At 40.4% G+C, this 16,563-nt stretch overlaps 1 protein-coding gene across 5 annotated transcripts in view; it reads left to right on the plus strand.

Moving 5' to 3' along the window:
• Positions 1 to 16,563, plus strand: part of znf385d (zinc finger protein 385D) — a 115,474-nt gene that overhangs the window by 13,713 nt on the left and 85,198 nt on the right. For 2 of the 5 annotated variants that reach the window (XM_086078635.1, XM_086078632.1), the window contains exon 2: positions 10,981 to 11,107. The exons of 1 other annotated variant lie outside the window; for it this stretch is intronic. The gene's annotated coding sequence lies outside the window, so the exon portion shown is untranslated. Of the gene's footprint in view, positions 1 to 10,975; positions 11,108 to 13,918; positions 13,941 to 16,563 lie in introns of those variants that run through there. 2 more of the 5 variants (XM_086078634.1, XM_086078636.1) reach the window with 2 other exon arrangements.

Consider the following 16,563-nt stretch of genomic DNA (forward strand, 5'->3'; position numbering starts at 1 on the left):
CGTGTTTTCCTTTATTAAAGCCTTTAATACCTGTACAGCCATTGTTTTAAGTTGCATTTGAACATTACTAATTGTCATATAACAAAATTAAAGCAACTCTGCCTTTGAAGAAGTAGTTCTTAAAAGGCAGGGCGATGGAATTTGCACACAATGGCTGTGTCTAATAAAAATGGCTCACATCCTGCTCACTTTCATGTCTGGATCCTCGAGACTTTTTGTGTGCATGCAGTTATGCCTACAAAAGTTGATTTGTGAATCTGGGGTCTGTGAAACTGGCTGCTTCAAATCAACATGCCCGACCTCCTCTTGTATCTCAGGCATGGGTCCTTGAGACTTTTTTGTGCGTCATGTTATGACAGACATTTCCATCCAATCTAGTGTCAGTCATTAAAATTGTTGCTGGTGGCAATTAAAAAAAAAAAAACTTTCCAAGATTCCTCCTATTAATCATTAAGATTTGACGCTTGGAATGTCTGTTTTAAACCAAAATGGCCCTTTTTTGTTCAATTAGTTCTTACGACTTTTTCATGTGTCTTGTTACGATAGACATGTCCATGCACCCAATTTCTTTTTCGTCTGTGAAATTGGTGTCGGGGACTAATTTTGTTTTTATTTAAGAATCCTGAGAGTGATCATCAAACTTTGACACCTAACATACTTAATTGTTTAATTTCTGGCATGGGTTCTAGAGACTAATTTTTGCATAGACGTATCCAACCAATTTTGTGTTGATTAGTGAAACTTGTGTCAGGGGCTTTTCTATGAAGTCTCAAATTTACCCAAAATGGCGGCTTCAAACTAAATAGCGGAATTCTTGTTCACTTTTTGAAACGGGTCTTTGAGACTTTTTCATGTGTTATTTTAGGATAGACACCCAATTTTGTGTCGATTGGTGTAATTGGTGTTGAGGGCAATTTTATTTTTTATTTTTAACTATCTGAGACTCCTTTGTCAAAGTACAAACCCTGGAATTCTTTAAACTTTGGTTTTGGGCGTCCTGTAGGTATACCTACAAAATTTGTCTGATTTTTTTTTTGGGGTGGGGGTTCAGAAAGGACTTTGACCGTTTTTGGGGTTTGTGTTGGGGAAGATCCAAACATCCAAAAACCAGACTGGTTTTGTAACATGCATGTAACATCTGCTACGTGGACCAGGCTAAAGTCCTCAAAGTGAAGAGCTAATAACACTTGGGCTGTTTGCAGCTGGTTTTCCTGACAGCCGTGATTCAAACACTCGGTTGTTATTTGGGAGGCACGTCACCGCCCCTCTTTTTTTTTGCCTCTTGACCATCAACAACGACGCATATATGGGCATATAATGTGCAGTGGCGTCAGTCTCGCCAAGCTATTGGCACTGCTTCTAAAACTGTCATTAGCACGTATACGGCATTTCACATTATATGTTAGCATTAAGCTGTTATAAAGGAGCAGTTGAGATGAGGAGTAGACTGACATGTTGATGATAATAAAATGAGAGGATGAGATCAGGTTGGTTGATGAGTGAACAACTTAATTAAAAATTAGTCATAAAAATTCTTATGGGTTTGGTGAGGATTATAGTCGGGAGGGGATGATAAAAATAAGAAATATCCACATCTATAAATATATACAGGAGACAAAAGGAGGTTGTTGTGTTCATGTTGTGTGTTCACAGAAAGGTGAAGCAGGCAATTTGTCCTCTCTGTGTGCATGCGCGCGCGCGAGAGAAAGAGAAAGTATGTGAGTGATGGCTTGTGCCGGCACAGAAGTGTTATGTGCGTGCACCCGAGTGTGAAATGAACGCCACTGTCTACCCGACTAGGCCCCTCCTCTGACCCAAATGGCACCGCCAGGGAACACCACTAAGTCAGTCAGCCAGCGTGTGTGCGTGTGTGTGTGGCTGAACAAGAAAACGAAATGATAGCTGTTTTGGCAATTTGACATTTAAAGTAGTGTTTGTAGGTCAGCCCTGGTAGCCTGGCTGTGAGAAAAATGTTGCCCGTATTAGTCACTCGGACTCATTTGTGCTGTTAGCGTAGCAACTATCATGCTAACGAGCTAAATGTTGTCTGTTTGTCCCTCCGGTGCTGACTCGCATCTACCAAAAGAGGGAAGAGAACGCAAGGAGCATTAGTGGAAGTCATCAATCTTTGTTGTTTTGCACAATGCAGTGAATTTTGTTATATCTCTATATTGTGGATTTTCAAATGATAGTTAAATTTTTTTAATTTAGGTTTTTGTAGTATGCAGTGCATGCAAGTCTGAATTTAGCGTTTTATTGTCATTTTTGTGGTTTAACTCTTCATAAGTTTATGGTGTGACTTGACATACGACTTGCTTAACCCAAGTAATGACTTGACTTGACTTGCTTGAATTTTATCGGGGACGCCACTTGACTTGCTCTATTTTTGCCACTGTAATTTGTGACTTGCTTGAAAACTTGAAGGTTAAGACTTGAGACTTGCTGACGTGTGTGACTTACTGCCACCTCTGGTAACGAACAACACATTCTGGTACAGGCCTCTGCAAAGGGTCGGAGGTGCCCGCTGGTAATCAGGAAGTCCTCGGAAAAAATGAAAAAAAAAAGAAAGAAGCAAGCTCTGCAAACTAAAAGCGAGGAACCCCAAAATATGAGCGAGCGTCGGCCTGTGTGCCAGCAATGTAAACAAGCTGATTGGAGCACCGAGAGTGACAGCTGGGCGGGTGGGACGCGACACGCCGCGAAAAGGTCGGCCCGCCGTCCGCCCGCACGTCACTTTGAAACGGAAAAAAAAAAGCTAAAGACGGGAAGAAGCAAAAGCAAAACCATGTGTGCTTACTTTCCACAGCTTTTCCACTCGCTGCTGATAGTCGCCATTACTGTCAATTAGCCGTTGGAACATGACTAATAACGACACGTTATGTAAGCCTCGACTGTCTCACCACATGGCGGTCCGAGGTGGGACTCTGGTCTGCGCTGTCATTATCAAACATTAAAAGTTTTGTTACCTTTTATAACTTTGCTATTGCTATATTGCTAATTGCGCGTCTTCAGTGTAGTACCACATTGTGCCACAACATACCGGGCAGCACTGAGCCCTACTGGATAAGATGCAGCATAAGCAGGAAAAAATATACGCCTGTGAGTTTTGTTGGATGCTCCGTTTTTATATATTATCAAGTGTGTTATGATAATAGCAGTAACAACACCTTTAGTTTGAAGAAGGTGCAGACAGAGAAAAAAAGAGACAACCCCCTGTAGTCTCGTGATTGTGTTTCCCTACCGAGTCAAGTACGTATATTGTGTATGAGTCATTTTGCTGATTGCTTCTCCTCACTTCATCCAATGTGTTTACGCTTACAACTTTTCCATCCTTGGCCCTCTTGTCAACGATGACTTTGTGGCCACCACTTATTCCATGATGCGTCTGTGTAAGGGTTGTTTTGTGCTCGGGAACCCCGCTCTTCTTTTGGCTGCCAACCGGGCAGGATCTGAGTGAGCGGGTTGAGGTGGTCATAAATATGTCGATGCTTGTTTTTAACACGAAGAGGTGGCAACGTACGGTACAGGTGTAAAAAGAAGTGATTCGATTCTGGCACTCTGAAATGTACGTTTTACACTATATTTCTTAAGGTCGAGGCAGCAAAGCGGGACGGTTGTAAGACAATGCGAGGGAACGGGATGGGCAAATGTCACAGGCTGTGATTGCTGTGGATGCCTGGTGAGATGATTAAATTGTCAAAACATTTGTCACGGCCGTCACGGTGTGGATGAGAAACACAGACGGCTGAGATTGTGTTTCCTCACTTGGATTCTTTGTGCCAAGCCATACATTATTGCATTATTGGTTTAACCTGTGTGTGTGTGTGTGTGTGTGTGTGTGTGTGTGTGTGTGTGTGTCTGTGTGGACGAGTGGTGGGATGGGATTGATTTTGACTATGTGGAAAACTTTGAGTTGCATTTTATTGTATGATTAGCGCTTTAAAAATAATAAAAAAAAAAATTGGATAGTAAAACACAATACACTTAACTCCATAATCGAGTGTAGCACATGGAAGCAACCATGTTATTATGTGGCATACCTGTTTGTAAAGCTTAAATGGGAAGTCAACCTTAAACATTTCTTGACAATAATATATGTGACCTCACGAGTCTAAACATGACATTCTGATTAATATTACATTTGTGGAATATCAGTGATGAAGCAAAATCTCAGGGGGCGGCCATTTTGCCACTTGCTGTCGACTGAAGATGACATCAATGTTGCTCAGGGCTCAGGCAACGGCCAATCATAGCTCCCCTTTTCCTGAAGCTGAGCTGTGATCGACAGCAAGTGGCAAAATGGCCGCCTTCTGATATTGATAAAAACTGCTGGATTTTGCTGCTTAACTCATATTCCACTAACGCAATATTAACCAGAATATCATATTTAAACTACTGGGGCTGCATAGAACATATTATTGTTAAGAAATGTATTTTGTGTTGACTTCCCCTTTAAAGTTGTCAGAGAGAGTTTGCGTGGGAAAGCAATTTATTTTACTGTTCCATACAAACAAATGCAGGCGAGAACATTCTGTTTGTTCCGCCATTGTACTTGGCAGGCGAACCAAACAAGGCCGAAAATACATCTTCCTTGGCAGAGGTCATAACATTTCCAATCAATGAATTAACAACTTGGCTTCCGGGACTGCTGCGGACGTCCTTCAACCTTCAGATAACTCGAAGGAAGGACGTCCGACAACAATGTCAGAATTTAACCACGTGAACAGAAGCCCGCAGAGGACAACGTGATGGGAGGACAAAAGTAGTCAGAGAACCATTGTTCACGCTGAGTCTTTGTTCACACTAGGTCATACCAATGTGACTCAAATAGTGTGATAATAGCATACTGATAAGAGAACATTGATCACAACACAGTTTGATAATAGAGCATCATCCTGATTCACGAGCTCACGCTGCATGTTTCATGGCGAGAGCATTCAATCTGAAACGCTGACTTTTGACCCGGCATAGTCTCAGGGGACCAACGTCAAGGTCGACCTGTCGCTGAATGGACGCACTCGTCTCGTGAACCCCCGCAAATATAATAACAGACATCAAACGTACTAGTATTTCCAAAAATCTAAAATAACATTTCCTACATTAACTCTCAGCCATTTTCACTGAAGCAACCCCCCTTTGCTCCGGGCTGTTTTACTGGATTTTGACTGATTTTGCAAGGCCCACAGAATATTGTGTTTTATTGCTATAAAAATATGGACCCTACCAAGAAAGATTAGTCTCTTCTTTAATCAGGAAAAAAAGTATATTTGTATCTGTTTCTGTTTTGCAGCAATTAGCATTAGAATATAGCTAAGTTTTATCATTATTTGCAAACTTGTTGAAAACAGTGGGGAAAAGAGCTTGTTGCAACATGGCCCTGGTTGATCGCTTATACTCTGCTGCCACCTGCTGGCCATTTTTTGTAATAACCACCATTGCTTTAAGCAACCTCTTCAAGTCAGTGGCTGCATCAAAGCCTTCTGTATGCTCTAGCATAAAAAAACACACACACACACACAAAACGTATAAATACGTTTTTGGGACCAGGACAATATTTAAAATAGAACGTTTTTAATACGTTTTGGGGAGAAAATGAGTTAATAAGTATAGGTGTCATCAGCTGGGTGATACTGCCCTCTAATGGGTTATCCGTGCAATGCATGTGTCAGATCATATACGTCAGGGTTTTAATGGGAATTTTTTTTTATACTCATGAAATAGGGGGCTCAAAATGTCTTGTATTTAATATGATACGTTTGGCTTTATAGGGTTAGGCCTATGTGCAGCGGGGGGGGGGGGGGGGGGGGGTAGCTCACTAGCTCGCCACTAGCTCCCCATGCAGTGGCAACATTGGGGCAGATGTCTTTGACAGCTCACACTTTTCTTTCTAATTGTTTAGGCAACTAGAAATACTTTTAAAAATGTGTTGTAATAATTTTTAACGTTTTATTTATGGTCTCTCTCTGTCACGGACTTTCACCTATCAAGGGTGGGTCTGGAATGCATCCCCCCGCAATTAACAGCAGTTTACTGTAGTGGTAACGTCTTGACTTGTTGGCTGTTATCTGATTGTTCAGTTGCAGGCCCCGCTGAGATTTCCAAACAGCTGACTCTTGCGTTTCGCGGTGTCGAGCCCCTCGGGAAGAGTCAACCTTTTGATACAGACGAACGGCAAGTCTTGTTGTTTTCTTCCTTTTTATTTTATGGCAAAGCAGCTCGGCCTCATTCACTTCTCGTTGTTTAGCCGTTGTTTTCCTCGAGGCTTTTTTTTAATGTAAAAACTCGTAAACGTTGCCGAGCGGTCAACTCCAGCCAGAAGGTTTGGAGCGTATAAGATGAATCCCCCTCCAGGCTGGAACTTTTATCACTCCAGCTCGGTCATTTTGGATTTAATAGACATCTTTTAATGTGGAAAAAAAAAAGCTCTTTATCGCGCCTCTCGCATAGCTCGATCATTTATAACTAAATTCCAAAATAAGTGCTTTGTTATTAGAAAGTCAGCAAACACAATGTAGTCAGGAACATGGTACAAACTTTTAAGCTTATTTCAAACTTTGGACCATTCTGGTGCAGATTCATTGTTGGGCCTTGGTGGAGGTCACAGCTCTATTGAGTGATATTCTAGGTACATCTTAGTAATATTCGCATGGATGGATGGATGGAGAAATTATTAGATGGATTAAAGGAGGGGAAAAGAAGTGACAGACAGATGGATGGGTAGATGGAAGATGATTGGAGTCCATCCTTGGGGTGCATTCTGTCAGGGTTTGAGGCAAGATTGAGGACCCAAGTGCAAGGAGGCACAGTGAGGAGGCAGATGTGCTTAAAAGGGGGTTGTATAATAAGACAAAAACAAAAAGGCAAGCCGGATACTAGTTAAAACAAAATCCAAAACAAGAGCACACAAACACAGGGAAATAACGAGACTTAACTGAAGACCAGGAAAAAAAGAAAAGGGTGAACCATGACATATACACTCACACTGATTGACATAACAAGACACACCTGGGTGAGAAACATGTGGCTGAGGGCACTGATTGGTCAACACACGGGGAAGACACACACAGGTGGACGTGGTTACACATGACGAGACAAGGGGAGAGACGAGGAACACGTAAAACACTGATCACAGACAAAAGACAACAAGAACTCCCAAAAACAAAAAACAAAAACCCAAACATGACATAATTGTGGTTGGATAATGGATGGATTTGAAATGTCTTGATAAGAGGGAGGGACAGATGAATGGGTGAATGCTGGATGGAAAGAAGGAGTGGATGGATGAATGAGACTGAGAAGGACGATGGATGGAGACAAATTGAAAATTTAATTGTGGATGTTGGATGAATCGGTAAATTGATGAAGGTTTGCTTAAGGAAGAGAAGGAGGGCGGGACAGATAAATTGATTATGAATAGAAAGAGGGAAGGAAGGAGGAGGAATGGATTCATATGGGGGGGGGAGTTTAGAATTGGAAGGATACATTGGTGGATGGATAGATGAATGATGATTGATTATGGGAGGGAAGAAGAGAGGACTGATGGATGGATGAGGTTAGAATCTATCGAAGGCTGAATAAATATGTAAGTATGTGTGTGAGTGTGCATGTAGTTAATTAATTAATTAGACTTGTAGTATAGTGTAAACGCTTATACATATTGTACTGCGTCAGGCAGCATATGAAAGAAAAAAAAATCAATTTGACTGTGGAAAGTGGAAAAAGCGTCTTTTCTTTTTTTATTCAAAGTAAAACGTGTATGTGTGCGTCCGTGAGCTGGCACACCAACATCGTGTTTTTACCTTTTAAATCTCCAAAGTGACATTTTGAAAAGAAAAAAAAAAAACTGCAGTCAAGGCCAGCGTCTACTTTTTCATCCTGTTGAAAAGAGCTGTCAGATAACTAACTGATTCACTGCTCCTTATTTCTTTACTCCTGATCAAAGACAAGGATCATCAAAGCTCATTTGGTTTGCTCACCGAACGGAGGTTTTGGTTGACTTCAGAATATGCGGGGGGGTTCACTATACTGTAAAAAAAACATAAAAAACGGTCACTTACGAAAGAAAGGAATGTACTGGTATAAGTGGTAAACCGCCGGCTGAACTGAACTTTTGATCCAATGGCCTGTCACGAATTAATGTGATAAACTGGGAGAAAACTTTACAAGACTTGAATACAGAGGGGGAGAAAAGGCAAAATCCCGTCGTGCACTACGTTTCGGGCAAACAGTGTTAACGTTGCATTATGGGGAGTCTGGCATGTTTCGAGAGTAGATTGAAGAGGGGGCCCTCGGGGTCCTCAGAGGATCTATTCATGACAGCAGTTCTAAAAGCCGTTCGAACCCATTCACCGCTTGATAGGACTCAATATTGCATTTTTGCTGTTGGAGCTCACATCGTGTCCCTCAGGCTGCGTCCGCTCTCGGATTAATTCCAACCGCTTGGTGAAAACCTTATTAACGAGGAGCAGATAAGCAAATAATATCCTCTTGCATTTCTTTTTTTTTTTTTTACCTTGAATCCCTAATAATAATTAGCCGGCTAACGAGAAGGATGAGGATCTGCCGATCCCCGACCGGTACGACAATTCCAAACTGGAAAAACAAACGGTCTGACAAATAGACATGGAACGCGCGCACACACATCTGGACGGTCAGGAAGGGAAAAAGAAAACAAATGAGAGACGCTCAACCGAGCTGTTATTAATTACTAGAATATGATGATGAGGACGAGGAGGATGATGGGGAAGGCCCGAGGTTTGGAACGAGACGCGAGGAGAGATGACAAATCAGCTGCAGCCTGAGCCGGTCGGCGGGAATTCCAGGAGTTAAAATCCCAAGATGTATACGCTGTGAGAGACGCACACTTGAACACACATAGCGGTTCCTCAAAGCGGGATTATCACGCATCCATCATTGTGCAGCTTGTTTTTCTTCTACGGACCCCTGTTAATAGCTAAAAATCTGCAATATAGAAACGGCATATGAAAAACAGTTATTTTTTTCTAGTTTTAGGCCTCCCACACGCTTTACACACATTCATATTTATTAAAACACACTTTTAAAATATTCCTGTTGTGCCTGTTCTCACTCTCTCGCTGTCAAGAAATGAGAGACTATCATATAGCAGCACTATAAATAAACGGTGTTTATTTGTCAGTCCCAGTAGGACTTTCCTGAAAAGCTGTCACATAACACAAAGGACAACTATTTAAACACCAAAATGTTCAGCATATATATCACGTCTAACCAAAGTATGATAGCTTAATGCTAAAATATAATGTGATACACCATAGCGAGGCTAGTGGAAATTAGCATAGATGTTATAGTAAATCTAAACTTTCACCATTACTATCACAATTGCTTAAAAATTACCAAAATAGTGCGGGTGCCAACACTAAACTGTGATATAGCATTTTTGCTAATTTCCTTGACACCATCTATGGCAGAGGTGTCAAACTCCGGTTTTGGAGGTTTCCCTCTTCCAACACAAGATGATTCCAATCAGCAGCATCGTTATCAGGCTCATGCAGAGCTTGCTGATGAGCTGATCATATATCAGTTGTGTTGGAGAAGGGAAACATCCAAAACCGAGGACCGGAGTTTGACACCTATGATCTGTGGCATTTATCATGTTAGCATTAAGCTAGTGGACTATTGTTGGATTGGATCAGTGGTTCTCAAACTTTTTTACAGCAAGTACCACCTAAAAATAAATAAATAAATAAATAAATAAATAAAACTGAGTAAATTTAACACACCATTTTTTTCAGTGTGTACCGAAAAGATTTATTTCTTTAAGTGATTGCACACAATAAAATCATCTGCACCCAGAGACATATTTTAAGTAGATGTATAGTTTATTTGGAGCCAGATTATTTTATTTCGTGCAACCACTCAACAAAATACAATTGAGTACCATTTTTTTAGAGTGTTCCATTAAAATGTATTGCACAAAAAAGTAAAAAAAAATTAATATAACTATACTTTTCTAAATGATTCCATACAAATGTATTGTATTTAAGAGTTAAATAGACCTGAACTGTACTTCACTGTAACATTCGGCCCAGTTTCTTTAAACACTAATTCGGTGATTCTTTTGCATACCACTAGAGGGAGTCCGCTTACCACTTGTAGTCAACCACACTTTGTGAGACACTGGATTAGATAATATGGTTTGGTTGAAAATGTTGGAGTTTAAATATAGAATCTTTAATTTCTTTTTGCTATATGTGTCAGTTTTCCAGGAAGCTTCAACTGCGAGAGACAAATAAACACCTTGAAGCAGGCACACTTTGACTCTTATTTGGAGAACTGTGGGGCATTAGTCAAGGTGGAGGAAATTATGAACCGTTCCAAATAACGGTCATAAAAACTACAAGCTTCGGCTAGAAAGCAAGAAATGTCAGGGGAAAGAACTGCTGAACCTCATTTGGGGTTGATTAGAAGCACTTTAAATGGTGGCAGGTGTGTGCTGGCTCCCGTTTAACATGAGTTTGAATGTGACTGGTTAATTCTGCCACACAGCCAGATCGCCGGTTAAAATTGGGTGTGCACATTTGTACAACCATATTATGTCAAAGACATAAAAAATAAAAAAAAGCAGTTGAGTTGTACAGGTTATAGTTCACATTAATGTTAGTCTAATTTTTTAATACCACGAAAACCCGGCATTTAAACAGGGTGGTGTAGACTTTTTTTTTTATATCTGCTGTATTCTAGCAGCGTATGTTACAAAAAGAGCAACTAAGAAGACAAAAACAAGTGAGCTCATAGTTGCCATGCCGGTTTCCAACCCATTACAGCAGATTCGGGTCAGCGAGCTTGACAAACGACCGGCGGTGGCGTGGCGCTGACCCACGGGTCCAGTCAGACCCAATCGGGCCCGGTCAGGCCCGGCCGGATAATGTTGCCGGCCGACTTGTCATTAATTCCCGTTCTTCTATCAATATCTAATTATCTGATCTGTCTGCGAAAGCGCAGCCCCAAGATGAAGCCCGCAATAGAAGTCCTTCAATGGCCAATAAAGCCACTCAGCGGAGATGAAGTCTGCGCTGTGGTGGCCACGTTTGGATCAAGCCATCATCATCATCATCATCATCATCATCAGGTATCTCCCGTGCGGTATGTTATTAATTTACATTTAACTACCTGGTTGAGGAGATGAAGATGCAGTTGTGTAGTGGCATCCCAAATATGTTCCGGCTGTGAATACATGATTAATTTTTTCATTTCACATAATGCATTTGAATGCAATTTTTATTGGTCAACACATTCACAAATATCTTTCTGTGAAATGTGCCCATGAACATAAAAAGCAAAAAATCTTGTCACTTTTTAAAAATAAGCATACACCACAGTACGAGTCAGGAGTAACAAAGTACAAATAATTCTAGTAAATTACTCAAGTGCAATTACTTTGTCAGAAAAGGACATAACAAAATAGAATGTAATCAATGTTGTTTTTTTAAGTATATACTGTAGTTTTTGTATGTTGGATGAGTGCCTTTAAGGGGTGTGGCCGAGTGAGTGATTTTTTGTTTTGTGTTGCAAGCTAAAACTCGAGTTGCAAGTGAGCTTTAGAAACGTGTCTGGAACGGATTAATGGCATTTCAATTCATTTCAATGGCGAAAGTAGATTTGAAAGTGAAGTATGATATGTGGAAAATCCAACCTTCATGAAAAAGTCCCACGCTTCCTACTTGTGGGGGGGTCCGGGTTATAAACACTTGATAATCTGATATCACTGATACCGCTCACTGCTTTTTAAACAGCTTGTTGTAAAAAGTAGCCTGAAAAGGCCCCGTTTATCATCAGTGCTCCTTCACGCTCAGATTATTGTGGAGGTGATAAGCAACTCTCACATAACACAGATAATAAAAGTCTGGAGCAGGAAGGGACGAAAATGTTTTGTTATTCCTCTGACATTCCAGTGTTTTCTGTTGTGTTGCAACTCCACATTCCTAATCCTCCACAGGGGGTTTTAAAATATAAATAACATGTCCAAACGTCTAATAAACACATCACATTTTAGGGTCTGAGAATGCTGGGTTTAACACGGGTCACAGATTTTTTTCTGCTTTGTTTTTAATTCAGCCCCCAAAGCCGGTTGCACTTAAGTAACATGACATTTGGTAGGTATGTCCATTAGGAGTAGACCCACAAAAAGCAGCCATGCCAAAAAAAGCACAGGAAATTTGCCATTTGAGTTTGAAACAGATATTTGGGTTCAGCAGTGCCGCACCCAATATCTGGAAAATCCAGCCCTGACGTCAGTTTTACTTGGCAACGTGAAATTGAGTAGTTATTGAGTTAAGTCGAAGCGGCCATTTTAGGGTAATTTTGGACATTCTCAGTGGTTCTCGGATTTGTTTCAAAATCAAGCCTTCCAAGCTAATTTTACTGGGCAACGTGAAATTTGGTAGGTTGCGAATAGACACGCACAAAACTCTCAAGAAGTAATCGCTGTAAAGACACAATGAAATAACCATAATCATTCCCAGGGATCATTCAAAGATGAACTATTTTATGAAGTCGGTTTGACTTTGCACCATGTAATTTGGTAGGCATGAGTAGGCACACCAAAAAAAGTGCCAAGAATTCACGCAGTACACAGTAAGTCTTCCGTTTTGGTTTGACACGGCCAATTTCCAGAGGTCTTTCATGTAAGCGGAGAATGGGTGGAACGTTTGATGATTCGCTATAAAAGTTTGATTTAGCGACATGATATTTGGTAGGCATGTCTATTATGAGTAGACTCACGAAAATGCCTCAAGAATGTGGGCGCCGTAAACAAAACAAAACTCTAAAAATGTAGCCCTAAAACCAGTTGAACTTAACAACATAAAATTTGGTAGGCATGTCTATGATGATTAGACTCACAAAAAGAAGCCACGCCAGAAAAAACTCAGGAAGTCTGCCATTTTGGATTTGAGCCAACCATTTCGGAACCTTTTGCCATTTCCACAGTTCCTTCAATGTCTTAGGACTTGCCCTAGAGATTTCTTCCAATTGCTCCCAAATTTGAACCACGTCCGAGTATACGAGACGGGCGGACCACGACTTTTTGAATAACATGTGGGCACAACGTGGCCGTGAAATTTAATCAGTTGCCATTAAACAGGAAGCTCTAATAAGTCAACTCCACAAGGTCAGAGCTTGGCACGTGACTGCTGACGCTTGGATTTTCTTCAAACTGCACGCTTGCCCATTTTTGTCTTGACTTTGTGTCAGTTTTTTTTTTTTTTAAGATTTAATCACTCTTTGTGGATGACTCACTACTAATGGCGGGCATGTTATTTGTCAAATTTTCCGAGTAGAAGACATAGTTCAGGATGGCTAAAAAGGAAGCCGGGAGGTTTATTTTCCCAAAGAGAACCAACGAAAGCGCATACAATCCTGCGTTCTCGTATTCCCCGCTGATCAAATTCAATTCGCAAGTGTGAGTTTTATCGACACCAAGCGAAATGACTCCTACTTCTCTCATATCGCCGCAGTTCCTTCATCCGCTAAGGATAATTTCCCCCTTTATTGATTTGTTCTTTTGCACATTATTTCTTGGGTTGGAGGTGAGAGGGGGGACTCGACCGTCTCCAAACAGGAAGATGATTTATTTCTTTAAAGACCAAGAGCAACAGAATGTTCCGCGGGTGTCACTTGTTACACCAGGGAACCTCGTAAAGGGGTTTTTCTTTTTGTGCTATGATTTGATCATAAAGAACATGTTTCATGCTATAATGCACATTTTTAAGTGACGGTTTTTACAGTCGACAGGCAAGTCTGAATTTAGAGTTACATGCCATGAGTGTAGTACTGTGTTGTGCCACAACAAGCCTGGCAGCACTGAAGTGTAATGAATGAGATGCAACGAAATTAACAGCTAGAGAAAGGGCAGAGAAGGTCTTCAACTTCTCTCTAGTAGTCATCAGAGAGCATGTATGCCTGTAAATACTTTTTCTTCTTCTCCTGCTTGTATGTGTTGTTACTTCGTGTCTTAAAGTAGCCATTTTTGAAGGTTTAGAATTTCTGTAACATTTATGCTAATTTACGATAGCTTACCCGTGGCATTTCCTTGTAGATGTTAGCTTAAGCTAGCAGTTTTGTTGGATGAAATTCGATGTTTTGCTTGACCATGATTTTGGTGTATAATGTTTCATTTTATGATGTTTTATGGGTCGGTTTACTTCAGCTTGTGACTTATTTGGGAAAGTTGTCTTTCTGTTTTGTCAAAGTGAGGGTACATGATAGTGAAAGGAATTCCAAGACAAGACCCAGAGGCCCTGCAGCCTCGTGAGATTCTAAGAAGTCTAAATATATTTAATACCAAAAAAAATAAAAAAGGTCTCATAGTTTTATAACACAAATACGCAAACGTATACGAAAGTCAGAAAAACATTTACATTTGCTCTTGAACCTGTCGACTTGTGGTGATACTTGTAAAAGTTCAACATTTGCATAAAACAACAAAAATGGTGAGTTCAAATAATTGTCTTGACGGTTATGCTATTTTATAGGCAAATGTCCACACACACGCATATGCACACTCACACCCCCCCCCCCCACCCCACACACACTCTACCCGAAAAATAAAACAAAATAACCTTAAGGCCATTTAGCCAACCAGAAAACTGAAGAAAGTAGTAAAATAAGGTGACTTTACTATGAAAGTATACAAAGAAGCAGATACAATAAACAAGAAAAAAAAATCTAGTTAAGAGGCAAACATAAACAATGTTGTTTTCTCATCTATACGCCAATGCAAAAGAAAACTAGCTTTGGAAATCTTGACGGATTCCAGGGGAAAAAAAAGATTGACTATTTACTTGTAGCAAAAGGAAAGTGGAGAGTTACATTTGGGGTGTTTAACTCGTTCAGACAGTTCCATATTGGACTAAAGTTAAAGGGGAAGTCAACCTTAAACATTTCTTGACAATAATGTCTGACCTCACTCGTGTAAACATGACATTCTGATTAATATTACATTTGTGGAATATGAGTTGTGCAGCAAAATCCAGCCCCTTTTATCCATCTCAAGGGGCGGCCATTTTGTCACATACTGAAAATGACATCACAATTGCTCAGGACTCAGGTAACGACCAATCACAGCTCACCTGTTTTCTGAAGCTGAGCTGTGATTGGTTGTTACCTGAAGACCTGAGCAACTGTGATGTCATTTATACTCGACAGCAAGTGGCAAAATGGCCGCCTTCGTCATCAACATCTGGATTTTGCCGCTTAACTCATATTCCACGAACACAATATTAACTCATTCACTGCCATTGGCGGCTATAAACGTCAAAAATTCATTTGAACTATTTCTATTAGTTTAACATTTTTTTTCCCACTTTTGGTAACAAGAGCATGTTTTTATTGTACATTTAGAACAGATATGAAATTTGTGATTAATCGCGAGTTAACTAGTGAAGTCATGCGATTAATTACAATAAAAAAATGGAATCGCCTTTTGCTTCTAATTTTTAATCACCTTTTTTTTAAATGAATTTATGGCAGTGAATGAGTTAAGCAAAACACCATATTTAGACTAGTGGGGCTGCATAGAACATATTATTGTCAAGATTTGTATTTTTTTTGTTGACTTGAATTTTCTATATGAGTTCATATACAGTATCTTTATAGGACACGGTTCCTTATATCTTGTCGGGTGCACGTCACAAATAATTTTTCCAGCGTTTATGCTAAACAGGTCATGTTTTGTGTGCTCGTCCCGCTGAGTGTCTTCATGTGTTTCTGCTGGAGTTAAGTGGCTGGAATGTGCTAAACTGGAGTCATGCTGTGTTCACAACAGTCGACAGGAAATTACATTTATCCCCCACTTGTACCCCCCCCCCCCCGCTAAGTTGCCGGGACGCTAAATTGCCGGGACAAAACCGGCCGCTAATCATAGCAAAGCGTCAAAAACAAAAGGTTCACGTTTACACCCAAACATCCATGTTAATGATAATGAAAGCATAAGCTGATAATCAGTCGGGTGTTAAGTGTGTGTTTACGAGCTGGCAAATTCAGTTGGTTAATGAATTTTTGCAAGTGGGATTTCACATCTTTTAGATTCCAGCTAGGAATTGTATTTTACTACTTGTTTTAAAAAAGGTGGACAAAACCCTGTTTTGTGTTTTATCTTTTTTTTTTTTTTTTTCCTGAGAGAGCTCAGTATTGTTCATTCGGCAATCTTACCGATTCAACGTCATCATTGCTCTCTTCTTTTTTTCTTTCTTTTTTTTTTGTATGTGCGTGAGTACTCAATAATTCACCTAAAACCTATTAAAAATCCCATACCGTTCACCTCAACCGAATACGTCAGAATCCAGCTAGAGCCGTGAGGTTGTCAGGAGACCCGAGGAAGGATCAAAGAAAAGAAAGGAAATCCAGCACCGTGTTTTTTTTTTTTATCATCATCTACGTCCAAAGACAGAAACAAGCGTTCAACTGCGCATACTTGCTCCGGATTCACGCGCCTGAATGAGAGCATGTGATTGTTGGATGCTTTTACTGGCGTCTCGTCAGTTCTGATCAAAGCTGAACAAGCTCAGCGTGACGTTCGCCACGCTG

This window comes from Leptonotus elevatus, chromosome 6 (assembly GCF_054856555.1).
Source record: "Leptonotus elevatus isolate MCC_2025b chromosome 6, RoL_Lele_1.0, whole genome shotgun sequence".
NCBI lineage: Eukaryota > Metazoa > Chordata > Actinopteri > Syngnathiformes > Syngnathidae > Leptonotus > Leptonotus elevatus.